General features: G+C 42.9%; 1 long non-coding RNA gene across 5 annotated transcripts in view; it reads right to left on the bottom strand.

Annotated features, from left to right (window-relative positions):
- Positions 1-7,242: 7,242 nt before the first annotated feature.
- LOC115849690 (uncharacterized) overlaps positions 7,243-14,172 on the bottom strand; it is a 422,316-nt gene continuing 415,386 nt past the window's right edge. For all 5 annotated transcript variants that reach the window (XR_009564596.1, XR_009564595.1, XR_009564593.1 and 2 more), the window contains 2 exons: positions 8,209-8,339; positions 7,243-7,529 (listed from right to left, as the gene is read on the bottom strand). This is a non-coding gene — a long non-coding RNA (uncharacterized lncRNA). The remainder of the gene's footprint in view (positions 7,530-8,208; positions 8,340-14,172) is intronic.

Genomic DNA, 14,172 nt, shown 5'->3' with positions numbered 1-14,172 from the left:
ACATCCTGGAGGTCATGACCACTCATGGAGTTTATCTAGTGAATAAACTGCAGTTTACTTCTTGGTAATGATACATGATATGAAAAAAATAAATCTAAGACATGCAGACCATTTTATAGTCACGGACTCAACCTGGAAGAGAGCAAAGGATTACTTTGATTCTAATGTCAATTTATCCTCCAATTTATCCAGAGCTCATCATCAGTTAAATTAGTATTTCCCAGAGCACCCCAATCTCTCTTTTTTTTTTTGAAGATGTTGGGGGTAGGAGTTTATTAATTAATTTATTTATTTTTGCTGTGTTGGGTCTTCATTTCTGTGCGAGGGCTTTCTCTAGTTGTGGCAAGCGGGGGCCGCTCTTCATCGCGGTGCATGGGCCTCTCACTATCGCGGCCTCTCTTGTTGCGGAGCACAGGCTCCAGATGCGCAGGCTCAGTAGTTGTGGCTCACGGGCCTAGTTGCTCCGCGGCATGTGGGATCCTCCCAGACCAGGGCTCGAATCCGTGTCCCCTGCATTAGCAGGCAGACTCTCAACCACTGCGCCAGCAGGGAAGCCCCCAATCTCTTTTGATTGGAGTAATTCACCCCTTCATTTGGCTCCCCAGATACCCATTTATCATTTTGGTTCTACGTTCTTTATCTTATTTCATTATGAACTCTGGGAGAATGACTTTGCTCTAGAATCAACTTAAGAATGATCAAATTCCAGATTGGGTACAGGAGTCTGTGGTCTTAACTTCAATAAGTATCCCAGACCATCTATGGAATGTACCCTTCTCCCTGATATTTGTCTCGATGTAGACCCAGCAGGGCTGGGGGATAAAGTTAACTTTAAAAAAAAAAAGACCTGCAGAGACCAAGAACTGGACAAATGAGAGTCTGTGGTTTCCTATGAATTCATTTCATTGCCAGTCAAAATGAAGCCCTTAAAGTGAAGAGCCTGTCTAAATGCTGCAGAGATCTTTTGCAATATTACTTAGTTATTATCAAATGCATGTAATCATAGAAAATAGGCCAGAGACAAGTAAGATCTGGAAAAAGAGTGATTCCTTGTACCTTCATTTTCTTAATTTTTTTTCTTTGTTTCTGTTTTTTTTTGGCCACGCTGTGTGGCTTGTGGGATCTTAGCTCCCTGACCAGGGATTGAACCCAGGCCCTTGGCAGTGAAAGCACAGAGTCCTAACCACTGGACCATGAGGAAACCCCCCCCCGACCTTAATCTTATTTCTTAAAATTTAGCAAATAATGAACTCAATATCGTGAGCATGTGAACAGCTTGGCATTTTGGCACTTACAATTATATGACGTTCTCTTACAGGGGTGTTCACACATGGAGTAGTGTGTGTGAAAGGGTGCAGCTTGACTCAGTTTAGTTGAGATCTTTGTGCCTATGACATAAGGCTTATGTGTTGACTAGATTGACTTTTCAAGTGCCTGAGAGGTGATAGAGTATAGCCGTCCAGCCCACAGACCCTGGAGCTGGACGGCCTGGGCCTGAGTCCCAACTATACTGCTTACTAGCTGGTGTATCCTTTCTGTGCCTCAGTTTTCTCATCTGTTAAAGAGGATTAATAATAGTGTTACCTCATAAAGTTGTAAGGATTAAAAGAGTTAATGTAGGGCTTCCCTGGTGGCGCAGTGGTTGAGAGTCCGCCTGCCAGTGCAGGGGACACGGGTTCGTGCCCCGGTCAGGGAAGATCCCACATGCCGTGGAGCAGCTGGGCCAGTGAGCCATGGCCGCTGAGCCTGCGCGTACGGAGGCTGTGCTCCGCAACGGGAGAGGCCACGGCAGTGAGAGGCCGGCAAAAGAGTTAATGTAGTTCATGAGCTGAGCTTGTTATTTGGCAAATAGGAAGTGTGTTTATGTAAGCATCAGCTGTTACTATCACTATCTCAATCTGCTAGGCTCCGTTCTCCAAAGCTAAGGCCTCCTGTAGGTGGAGTTCAGGAGGGGTCCTCTCCAGCAACCATGGTTATGATAGCACCAAGTGAGACTTCTGAATATTCCTCTTGACATGAATTATCTGCCCACAGTCCCTTCCTCTTAGTAGCAGCTCAGTTCAGCTTCTGAAAAGTTCTCAGTTCTTCCCTAACTGGCTAAGAACCTCTCACCTTCTCCCCACTCTCTGCTCTTTTGGTTTTCTGCGGAAAGCTTCATGTTCACACATATGCAGAGCCAGTAAGCCTCTCAGTTTCTCCAGGTCTGCATCTCTACCTATCATCCCACCATATCCATTACTCCTGGTACAAGAGGATCCTCCTTGGGAGGCAGGAGATGATAAAGACCGTGAATAATTATACTTTTAATATTTTTATCTCTATCAGAGTAAATAACTTTATAAAATACATGAATATGATCCTATGAAGCTTTCTAATCTGAAAGTGATGTCGAGAGTCTAGTCATTGGCATATATTGCTGTGGCAAATTTATTTTTTCAAAATATACTGTTTGCTGTCAAGCCCACTGGCAGCATGATAAAATCATTACTTTATTATTATTTGTTGTTTTAAAATTACTATAGCAATCTACAATTAAGAAACCTACCAAAGCCTACATTTCTCTTTTCCTGAACCATCAGAAGGGATTGAAATTAATTTCAAATCATTTCTTAAAAAGAACATTCAGGACTTCCCTGGTGGCGCAGTGGTTGAGAGTCCACCTGCCGATGCAGGGGACGCCGGTTCGTACCCCGGTCCGGGAAGATCCCACATGCCGCGGAGCGGCTGGGCCCATGAGCCATGGCTGCTGAGCCTGTGCGTTCGGAGCCTGTGCTCCGCAACGGGAGAAGCCACAACAGTGAGAGGCCCGCATACCGAAAAAAAAAAAAAAAAAAAGTACATTCAGTGTTTCCTTATTATTCACTACTTGGTTGATAAAGACAAATTCTATTTTGAAATATTACGTGACATTACTTGATAACGTTTTCCTATAAAGAAAAAAAGTGCACCTATTTTTCTGTTTAATGAACTAAGATAACTGAAAGCTACAGCACTCAATACATCTTGTGGCTTTTATGATATTGTCCAATTTTTGCATGATTCATAATTTACAACTCAAATGGAGAAGGCAAGGGTGGGCATGCATGGAAACTGCAAATCTGTTGGGTAGTACTTTTGAGTGTGGAGGCTTGATAATAATTAAGATGAGAGGTTGCAAGCTCTTCTCCAAGTGTGCATCAAACTGGCAGCAAAGACAAGTTTGCTTCACCTCCATCACTACCGAAGAGGAAAAGCCTACAAAAGACTCTAAGGCTGGCAGAGTTGGCATTTGTTGCCCTCTTCCCACTGCTTCCTTTTAATTCCCACCCTTCTCTAAATGGCAGCCCAGAATCCTGTCTCCCATCTCTTCCCTGGCCCCTTTTCTCATAATGGCTGTGATGTCTAGCCACCACCAAATATTTGTTCTCCCCCTTTCACAGTGCCCTGAGAAATGACTGCCCAGTGTCTACATTTCCCAGCCCCACTTGCACCTGGGCAGAGCCATGGACTAGTTCTTACCAATGATCTGTTTGCAGTAGGCATGTCTATTCTTGGCCAGAGTGTTTAAGAAGCTTTCTTCAACTGAAATCAGAGGACTCGAGCTTTTAGAATGCTAGAGCCACAATATGGAAGGAGTCTGGGTCACTGAAGTTCCACTGGACTAAGGATGTCCACTCACCAAGACATCTGTCTTATATATCACATGATTAAGAAATAAGAAGCTATTATCTTAAATCACCGAAATTTTATAGTTTGTCTAAATTGCAGGCATTACCCTAGCCTAGATAATAAATTCTGGTCACTAATTCATTCTCAGTTGGCTGAACACTAATGCCCAGAGGTAAGTCAGGAGATTGTGATCAAGCTTCCTCCCGCCAGAAGGATTTGTATTTTACTTGAGGCAACTGCCCACCCTTCTCCCCGGCAAAGAACACTGTGTGCATGGCTGTACGTGCTCAGCCCATGGGGTTGACCCCACCCACCATCATGACAAGGAGAAAGTAGTGCTGTTTGGAGTCAGAGTTCCTGGGTCTGAGTTCTAATAATTTAGTGCTTAGCTGGTCCTGAGCAGGTCACTTAACTTTCTGATCAGGAAAATGGGGGAGGGGATATATTGTCACGTTTAAGAAGTTGCGATCTCACAGTCCCTAATTTGTGATCTACGAGATCTTGGCAAATTCCTTGCCCTTTTCAAGCCTTGGTTTTCTCATCTGCAAAACGCAGATAAGAACACTTTCCTCACAGGTTTGTTGACTCATTCATTCATTCACTCATTCATTTATTCATTCATTCAAAAAGTATTTACTGAGAACCTGCTTTGTGCCAAACACAACTCTCGGTGTGTTTACAGCGGATACAGCTGTGAACAAGACAAGGTCCTGTTTTGTATTTGAGGGGACATGGAGGGTAGTAAACAATAGACCTCTATTCAGCTAGTGTGGCAAGGATGAAACAGGCTAATATCTATAAATTGCTTCTGCAGTGCCTGATACATAGTAAACACTAACAAATGGGAGCTATTATTAATATTAGCTATAAATATGAAAATGCATAAAATAGTAATTGCAATAGCATCTAATAGGGCTATTGCGAGGATTAGATGAAACATGTATTTATGAGTTATTTATTATTATCTAATTACTTGATGATTAACTGAAGCAAATATAAAAAGAATACATTAAGGTCCCACTCACCATTTCTGTGAGGTTGGGACATTTTCTGTTAGCAGAAGCTGTTTGCATCTTGAGAGCAGAGAAACCAGTCACAATCCCCTCAATCCTCCTATGCTAATCTTAAGTAATCTTACTGAAAAGCCTTACGGGGGATATATCTGACCTCCAGCAGAAATCATTAGCTTTGGTTAAGTTGAATGAGAGAAACCAGGGACCCTCAAATGGCCTCCACATTCTGTCATTGGCAAAAAGGAGACCAGTCCCTGGACCCTAAACGGAGGCTCTGACCTGGCTTGTACCAGTGTCCATCTGTTGGAGAGCGTCCCTCAAAACCCTGGTGTGGAAAAACTCTGTGCACTGGCCCTGAGTAAAAATTCATTTGAAATGTGTGTACAGGAAGAGAAGTGTGTGAGAACATGCAGGTAAAAATACGTGCAAGGCACACGCTGTTTTTAAAGTTCTTATTGTGCTATTTTCCTAAAAACAGGTAAGCAGAGCACACTTCAGCTAATGGTTTGAGTTGCATAAGTAGGGTGACCATAAAATTTATCATCCAATCTGGGACACTAGTATTAATAATTATAAGCAGACAGCAGGAGTAAATCAGGACTGTTCTAGGGGGCAAAGCACTACACATGGTCACCCTGGGCACAGATTGTTAGGAATATTGTTTTTATTTATTTTAATGCTCATGTTTCTTTTGGAGGACAGGACTGTGTTTATAAAAATGTCTCAGAAGTAACAACAGGCTAGTATTTCTCTGTAATGGTGACAGCAATATACCAAATATTTTGGATCCTCTCTGCATTATGTGAAAGCACTTGTACCAGGCCTATGGGGGCTATGAAGTTGTCCAAGACATGACCCCAGGCCTCAAGGAACTTGTCATTTAGGAGACGAGAGAAGCCGTGTACGGTCAAGCTGGACAAAGGCTCATAGATGAAAAGCCCTGCTGGTATTAGGGAGTGATGAGCGGCTGAGTGTTGCTGGGTGAAAGTGTGTGTGGATGAGAATGAAGGTGGAGATATGGGTCAGGCCAGATGGTGGGGAGTTGTGAATGCCACAGCTTTGCACGTGGAGGATTTGGATTGCTTCCTGTCCCTGCGCTCTCAGAGGATGAGTGAGGAAAGTTCTGCTACACGGCCCAGGGCAGGTCTTATGCCCAAGCAGACTAGGTGGCCAGGTTTTCAGGAGGGTACCCATCCTGGTAGCACTGAAGATAATTTTCAGTCCAGACATGACATTAAAAGCAGATCCTTTTTCCTCTAAATGAGTTGCCTTTTACATAAGGATGCAAACATGGTGAGTGGGGAAAAATACAAGAGAGGCTTTAGATGCTTTGGATCCCTGGTGGAGAAGAAGGGGAGGTTCTAACCTAAGAGGGGAGTGAATGGTCATGGGTTATAATTTCTCACCACCAGCACAGGGATTAGCACATAGTGTTGGCATAGAAGGGGCCTGAACAGAATATTCCCAGTAGGGTCCCCTGGAAACTGCACTGGAAGAAGTACAGATCTTTTCATCTGAGAGGGACCGAAAGGGCATCCTGTTGCCTTGGGCTATTCCAGAATGGTGGCTATGCCGCCCTCTCTCTTATGGGAGTGGCTGTGGGTGGTCCTAACTCTTACCTAGAGGAGCCAGGTGTCTTAGTTTGGTTGTCCTGGAAACAGACTTGGAAATGGTGATTTGCATGCAGGGAGTTTATTGGGCTGTGCTGTGAAGCAGCAAGATCATCAGGCTTGGGTGGAGGGAGGGGCTGAGCAGCGACATAGTCATGCCAAAGTCCTCAGTGGTTTCCATGGGGAGCTCTGGACTGGGATGGACCTTCAAAGGTGTCCCAAGTTAAGGAAAGGGGGTCAAGACTTTGGATGCCCCCTCCTTACCTCCATAGCCCAATCAGGAATACAGGATACCCCAGAAAGGAAGTTTGACCTTGGAGAAGGTGACTCTCTTCAGGAGAAGGACTCAGCTAAGAGCTGGCAGCTGCCAAACCCCCAGAGTTTGAGGGAATGAGTTCTGAAGTACTGCTGTCCTGAAGGGGGGAATCTGGGCCAGCTACCATGGCATACTCTACACCGTTGCTTCTCGAACTTTGACATGGTAAATCAGAGTCATCTGGAGGGCTTGTTAAAATTCAGATTCCTGGGCTCCATCCCTAGAATTTCTGATCCATTAAGTCTGGAGTGGGACCCAAGAATTTATATTGCTAGAGAGTTCCCTGGCAATGCTGGCCTGGAGCCCCACTTTGAGAACCACTGCACTACATCAGTCATTCAGGGACTCCTGCTCAGGCACAGATAGCTCATCAATGCTTTTAAAACATGTAGCAAACAGCCATGCAAGTGGGCACATTTCAAAACGGAATCAGGCGGCTTTATCTGTAAGATCTCGGTTTTCTACTCGTTTAGGTGACAGTTTGGTGACCAAATAAAAAAGTCCTGTTGCAACAAGACATGTATTTGGAGGGCTCTAGGTCTTCACGTCATGCATCTCCATTCTCTATAGAGCAGCAGTTGCTATTTGAAATTGTCATTAGTAATTCATTCCTCCACTTCAAGAAAAGAGACAGAACATCTCTGCTTACCTTACAAGACTTCTCCCCAAAGTCGTGCCTGTGCTACCTCCATCCATTCTTCTGGAGGTCCACCTCTCTTGCCCCTGCTGTCACCATGTAGTCCAGTTCAGAGGGATCGAGCCCTCGCTAAGCTCTGGCGATCACAACTGGTTGAAGGGTGAACAGGGGGCCCAACTGGACCCTCCTGAGTCCTTCCCCAGGACTTCTGTTTGGAGCTGAGAGATAAGAGCCCCTTCCTCTCTGGAAATGAGGATATGAGCCTGTAGGTGCCAGTGACCATGGCTTTTGTGCAGTGAGGAAGCCTATAGGCAGAGGGAGGAGATGAGACCAATTGGTAGAGAGAAATAGAGATGAGAGGCAATCGTCCTTAGCTACATCCCTGCACTTCTTGATTACAGAAGCCAATAAATGCCCCCTTTCCTTAGCTAATTCAAGTTAGGTTGCTGCCACTTGCAATCAAATGAGTCCTGTCTAATGCTCCCTTTAAATGCAAATGCCATGGGAAGGAGGATACATGGACCCAATCCTAACCACTTAACTGTCAAGGGCAGAGTAGCTAGGATAGCCCTTGATCAAGGCCTGGGGAACACCTGCAGCAGGAACCCTTCGGAGCTAAGTTTGCTCAGAGACCACTGGGAAGTGGGATGGGGGTGAGATGGTAGGCAAATAGGCCACAGTGAATGCTCACTGTGTACCAGGTGTCTTGCTACATGTGTAACATGCTTTATTCCATTTAGTCTGGCATGATAGGCAACACAGATTGCATGGTAGATAAGACAGATACCTCATTAGGTACAGAGAGGTTAAGTGCATTTCCCAAGGGCACAAAACTAGTAAGTGACAAAGCCATGATTCAAACAAAACCTCTTTCTGGATGCAAGCAGTATGGACTTAACCAGTGCCTTATATATTACCTGTTCCAAAAACAGAGGTTACAGCAGAGAAAGGTGTGGGTTATAGTGGCAAGAACGGAAAATTTACCCATTTCACAGCTTTGTTAAAGATTATCCCAGAGACTGAGATCTGGGACCCTTCCAGTGATCCAAGAGCAGTGTTGAGGGATCCAGGTACATTTCTTAAAAGTCATAAAATCCAGGAATCCAAGCTTAACCCTGAAGAACATTAGAGCAAAGCATGTCACATTGAGGTTATATTTATATTGAAATTTACATTTATATTCTTTTGAGCAATCCAGAGGTGAAATGATGGATTTCATCATTTTGTTGTTTGTTGCCAAGATGTCCCACACTCCATGGTCAAGATACTCTACAGAACTCTTTCACTCAAATGTCAATTCATGTTCCATTAACTTGAGCTCTTCCTCTAATTCAGACAATGTCTATGTAAGACTTATTTAGCAAAAGGTTTGAAATTTCTTATTTTATCAGTTCCTGGATCTTCCTCTCAAGTAGAGAATGTAGTCTAAGAAAAGTATAGCTTTTACAAACAGGGACTCAGAAACGACGAATTTCTTCATGACATTTTCACCACTGCATCCGGTAACCAAGTCTTGAATATTAGAAAAGCTTTATGTTTAGGAGGCACTAATATATAAGACAGGCTGCGAATAATAACTTTTTCATGAATGCTCCTCATTTAATCTATTAGTACTCATTTATGTCTTCATTTATAGTATAGACAACACTTAAAAATATAAAACTCCATTTTTTTGAAAAGCATTCTGCAATTGAAGCTTTTCTCTAAGTCACAAAAGCCTTTCCACCATCTGTGAATCTGCCGGGCTTCACTCTTTGTTACCAATGTATTGAAACCAATTGGATGGTTTGGAAATAAGTCTTGCCTGAATTATCTAGACAAGTGGTTCCCTAATATGCCTCATCATAAGATTTACCTTTGAGATTCTGATTCAGCAGGTCTTGATTAGAACCCGAGAAGTATTTTCAACAAGTATCCCAGGGGATTCTAACATAGGCAGTCCATGGGCTATGCTTTGAGAAACAGAATTAGATGATACCAAAGTTCTTTATTTCCCTTTGACATGAGTGTGAACTAGGTCCAAAGAATGTAGTGCAGATAAAAGTACGTATTTATATTACCCCATATGTGAAGATATGTGTGATTGACATGTAGCATATACTATGGTTAGAGACTTAGAGAAGAATTCTTTTGTAAAAAGGTACAATTCCTTTATGCAGAGAGAATTTATGGTGATTTTTCTCATTCTTACTCATTTCTTTCAAGGTAAGATTTAATTTTTCATGACAATCATTTCATCAAGTGACACACACTCACAAACACATAATTTTCCTTTGAAAAATTCAATATACAGTTCACCTCTGGGGCCTTTTCTTTGCAGTGGAATGATTTGTATAATTTCACACCTTCGCTGTATTCTTTGAATTCTTATTGATAATTGTGTGTGATTTGTTACAAGGACAAACACACATTGATAGGAACACTGAGTTGTGTAAAACATAAACAAAGTAAAACAATTGTCTACCTCTGCTACCTTGTCTGCAAACACATTTTATATAGCACTTCTTTGACCTTGAAAATGAAACTAGGTTTTAATCAACTATTCAGTCATTTTGAGACAGAATTGAATATGGCCTTTCTTCAATTTATTAATTTTGAAATTATAATGCCAATTAAATAAAAATATTTTAAAAGACCACTGCCTCTTGCTCTCTAATTTTCATAGTACACAACTGCTATAGGAGAAGGCTATTAATGCCTCTTTGCCAATTCATAAACTTGCTCATTTTCCCCTGACAGCCAATAACCTCTTAGTTTCTAACAAAAGTTTAATGAACAAATTTGGGAGGACTGTGCTTTTCTAAGATGAAAGGTTTACAAAATACACCACAAGACATTTACTAGGAAGCGATACATATTATCATTAGTAATTAAAACTACATTATCCTTGTCAAAATGAATGAAAAAGTGAGTCTTACGGTGTGGTACTCATGTATTTTATCATGTTTGTTTCTCATCTGCCTATCGGGGTGTTTCATGGGGTTTCCCACTGCAATTTCCATATAACCTGGTAGCAGTATTAGAGAGCAACATGAGAAAGTATGATTAATTCTTCCCTTGTTTATGCACCAGGGACCCAGTGTGCAAAACCTCATAATCTGAGGTCGGTGTCCCCATTGTCATTAGTGAATAAGCAAAATTCTGCTTTCCTTATCACTTTAGAAAAATGTTCGAATTTCTACTCTCTGCTTTCTTTCTCCTTCAATTTTTGTTGCACATATATCTCTCCATCGTTCATGAGATGTTTTTCCTGAAAGAGATGGTGATGAAATGGAGGCAAAGAATATGGTAGGTAGTCTTTCCTTTCTATAATCATGCTGCCTATTTATTCAACCAATACTTATTGAGTATCTACCATGTGCCAAATACTGGGTAGACAGGAGAGAGAGAAGATTAAAAGCAATAAGATAGTTCCCACCCTCCAGGAATTCACAGTCTACTTAAAAGACCAACACATACACAAATTTATTAAAATAGAATGTGGCAAAGGCAATGATATATACATGCGGCCCATACATAGGACACACCCAGTGACACACAGGCATGACAGCGCTAAAGAAGCGCACGGAGTGGGGGGGGGGTGTCTAACTCAAAAGATGTCCATGCCTAAAACTTCATGGTGTTACAGCCATTGAGTTGGGACTTGAAGTACAAGCAGAGAATAAAGAATAGAGTACATTCCAAGGGGAGGGAATCTGAAAAAGCAAGGCTTATGGGGTTGGGCTGAGGTAGGCCCAGTGGCCAAATGTAAGGGGGATGGGGAAGGGAGTGACCATGCTGCAGAATGGGAAAAGCTCCATGTTATGCACTGAACTGTGTTCCCCCAACTTTCATGGGTTGACACCCCTACACCTACTGTGACTATATTTGGAGACAGGGATTTTATGTAGGTAATTAAAGTGAAACGAGGTCTTAAAGATGGGGCTCTCATCCAATAGGGCTGGTGTCCTTATAAGAAGATGAAGAAACACCAGAGGTCTCTCTCCATGAGCACACAAAGCAGAGGTCTTGTGAGCCCACAGTGAGATGGCAACCACCTACTAGCCAAGAGGAGAGGCCTCAGAATGAAACCAACCTTACCATCACCTTGATCTTGGATGTCCCAACCCTCAGAATTGTGAGAAAATTAATTTCTGTAGCTTAAGCTACCCAGTCAGTGGTATTTTGTTATGGCAGCCTGAGCAGACTTGTACACTCTGTGAGGTGGGATTAAAAGGGCTTTGCCTGCAGTGCTAAGGAGTTTGGACTAGAGGTGATAGATGGCTACTTAGCAGAGCAATGTCATGATCAGATTCGGGCTTTTGGAAGACTGCTGTGTGGGCAGTGGGAAGGACAGGTGGGGGAAGACCGAATGAGGCCATAAAACATGCAAGGAACAAAAGCAGCAGGACGGATCAAAGAGCCCTGTCCCAGGAGCTGGCGGGAGGGTGGGGCTGTATCTTAGTCCCGCTCTTCCACTACTAGCTACTTGGCCTTGAGGCAGTCGCGTCACCTTTCTGGGCCCCTGCTTCCACTTGTGTAAAATGAAGAGAGTTGACCAAGGGTGGTCACTATCTGCCTCCTACTAGATATCTTTCTTTGAAAACTCTCTCTTCCCCTCCCCACACTGTGTTTGGACCTCATGACCCTGCCTCACAGGCTAGAGTAGAGTGGATCAAAGTGATCACCTGACTCAGACTGGATCAGTCCGGCTCCTTCTTTCAAAACTTTGGGCTGAGAGTCAGTCTGGGAATTGGGAACCGAGTCACATTAACAGCAAGAAAAAGATTTTGAAATCCTACTCCTGCATCCCCAGGAGTCCCTGTTCTCCTTCTTTCTGAAACTTGATTGTTCAACTTTTTCTTGGTTCTCCTTGAGTTCTTGCCTCCGTATATTAATACTTAAAGTACTTTTTTTCCTTAGGCTAGATTATCAGTTTCCATTGTTTATAAACAAAAATGTATCATCCAAACTACTCCCTGATCTAGCTTTTCCTGAGTCTGAGACAAGGACATGACACACACTTGTAGCTGGTCTAGGGCCAGCCACATCCAGTCCAGGAAGGTGGAGTGGTTGTTGGGTTACTATAAGATCCTCAATCCTCCTGTAAGATTTCTCCACTCATCTGCTGATGTGTCTGAAATTTCCACAGTCATGTCTATGGATAAGAGTGTCTCTACGGGGTCAGTGTCAAAAACAGTCTTGGATAATCTGATTCACTAGTTATTCATCTATTGGTAGCTGTAGATATTTTTGAAGGGGAAGATTTTGAGGATGGAGAGAGTTAGAAAATATCTGGATCAAAAACAGGGCAAGAATGAGATTCCAAGGCTGCTGGTGATAGTTATGAAGTCCAAATGACCCTAGAGGTGGGGAAGGCCACACTATCAGTGAAACCATCCAAAACATACTTTACCATTTTATTGTGGGTCAACCTTGGGCCTGTGAGGGGTTCTTTGAGCGTCTGGCTTGGGTCTTCTTTATGGTCTCCATGTCCTATCCAATTCGTATGAGTAGAGGGCCCTTCTAGAAAGCCTAACTGAGCAGGTTCCAGGCAGGGTTTTGGCAAGAGCACGTGCTTGAGTCCCCAATACTGGTTCTACCACTTACCGACCCTAAGGCTTTAGCCAAGCCACTTAACCTCCTGAATTCAGTTCCATTTCTTACAGGCTGTGAGCAGAAATTAAGTAGAGGCCATATAGAAAGATGTTTAGTAAATGTTCACACTGAAAGAAAAGAAAAATATCTGTAGCTACCAAATTGAAATCTTTTTCACAGGCAAAACCCTTCATCAAGATGCTGTTAAATGTGTGCAATTTAAGAAGTTTGTATCGCATAGATTTGTTAGATTTTATGTTTTGCTCCAAACTGTGATTTCAAGAATTCATCTGAGAATAGGCATGATATCTCAGAAAAGCTTTTGTACTGCTACCCTATCATTTTTACATCTCTGCCTACTGACATTCTATTGGCTATGTAAGCAAAGTGGCTCTGGCTCGAAACTCAGAGCATGTGTTAGAATTCATCACCTGCTGTGTACTTTGAAGCAGACGGTTGACCTCTCTGTGCTGTAGCTTCTTCTTCATGTCTGAAAACAGAGTCAAGGCTGCTGCACTATCTTATGGGTTCTCCATGGGAAATAAGTAATACCTAAGCACTCTTCTGTCAATCAAGTGATAAGTAATTCAGCTCTAGATTTTTAACCATACAGTATTTTTAACCAAACTGAGAAACAGACACCTCCTCACCCAAGCTGATTAAAAATGTGCCAACAGAATGGAAAAGCGTGCTGATTCTGTTCGTTTCTCTCATTAACTTGGTTCCACAAGGAAGAGAGTGGGCTGTTTACAAACGTGTGAGATCGTTTGAATGATATAGTTACTTCCCTTCATTTAAAGAGGGTACTGTGCGCAGTGGATAAAATCATGTTCAGCCTGGTGCTTTTCATCTATACTTTTGTATAAATTTTAGGTGTTTAAGGAAGAACTCATTGACAAAAACAGGAATCATTTTATTTGCAAAGTGTGGTTGCACGTTGGCGCTACTGCTGTCCAATGCTCGCCAGCACCCCAGTACCCCAGAACCCCAGTACTCTCTCAGTTACGTCAACAAAGTCCTGTCCATCCAGAGCCTCAAAGTCTTCCCCCTGGCGTTGTGTTGCTCGGAAACACTGTGGTAACAACCATTCAGGCTCTTCAAGGATGCTGAGTTGGCCACAGATCTCTATCCAAACCTCGAGCACACCCAGCAGCCATCCTGCGGTGTTTGTATTCACAGAGGTGGCTATTGACCCTGGGCAGTGCTTCATGTGTCCTCCTTAGAACAGAGTGACAGCCCTGAGTAACTCATACCATGTCAGGATACAGAGGCAGAGTTAGGATCCCGTACTTCTGTGTCTGTGTTGATGTAATAAAGATCTTAGAGTCTAGTAGAAAGAGTTGGGCTCACTTCTCACAATGGATCTGAGTG

This window comes from Globicephala melas, chromosome 7 (assembly GCF_963455315.2).
Source record: "Globicephala melas chromosome 7, mGloMel1.2, whole genome shotgun sequence".
Lineage (NCBI taxonomy): Eukaryota > Metazoa > Chordata > Mammalia > Artiodactyla > Delphinidae > Globicephala > Globicephala melas.
Note: the sequence above shows the minus strand (reverse complement) of the source record. Positions and strands in the feature narration are given on the sequence as shown.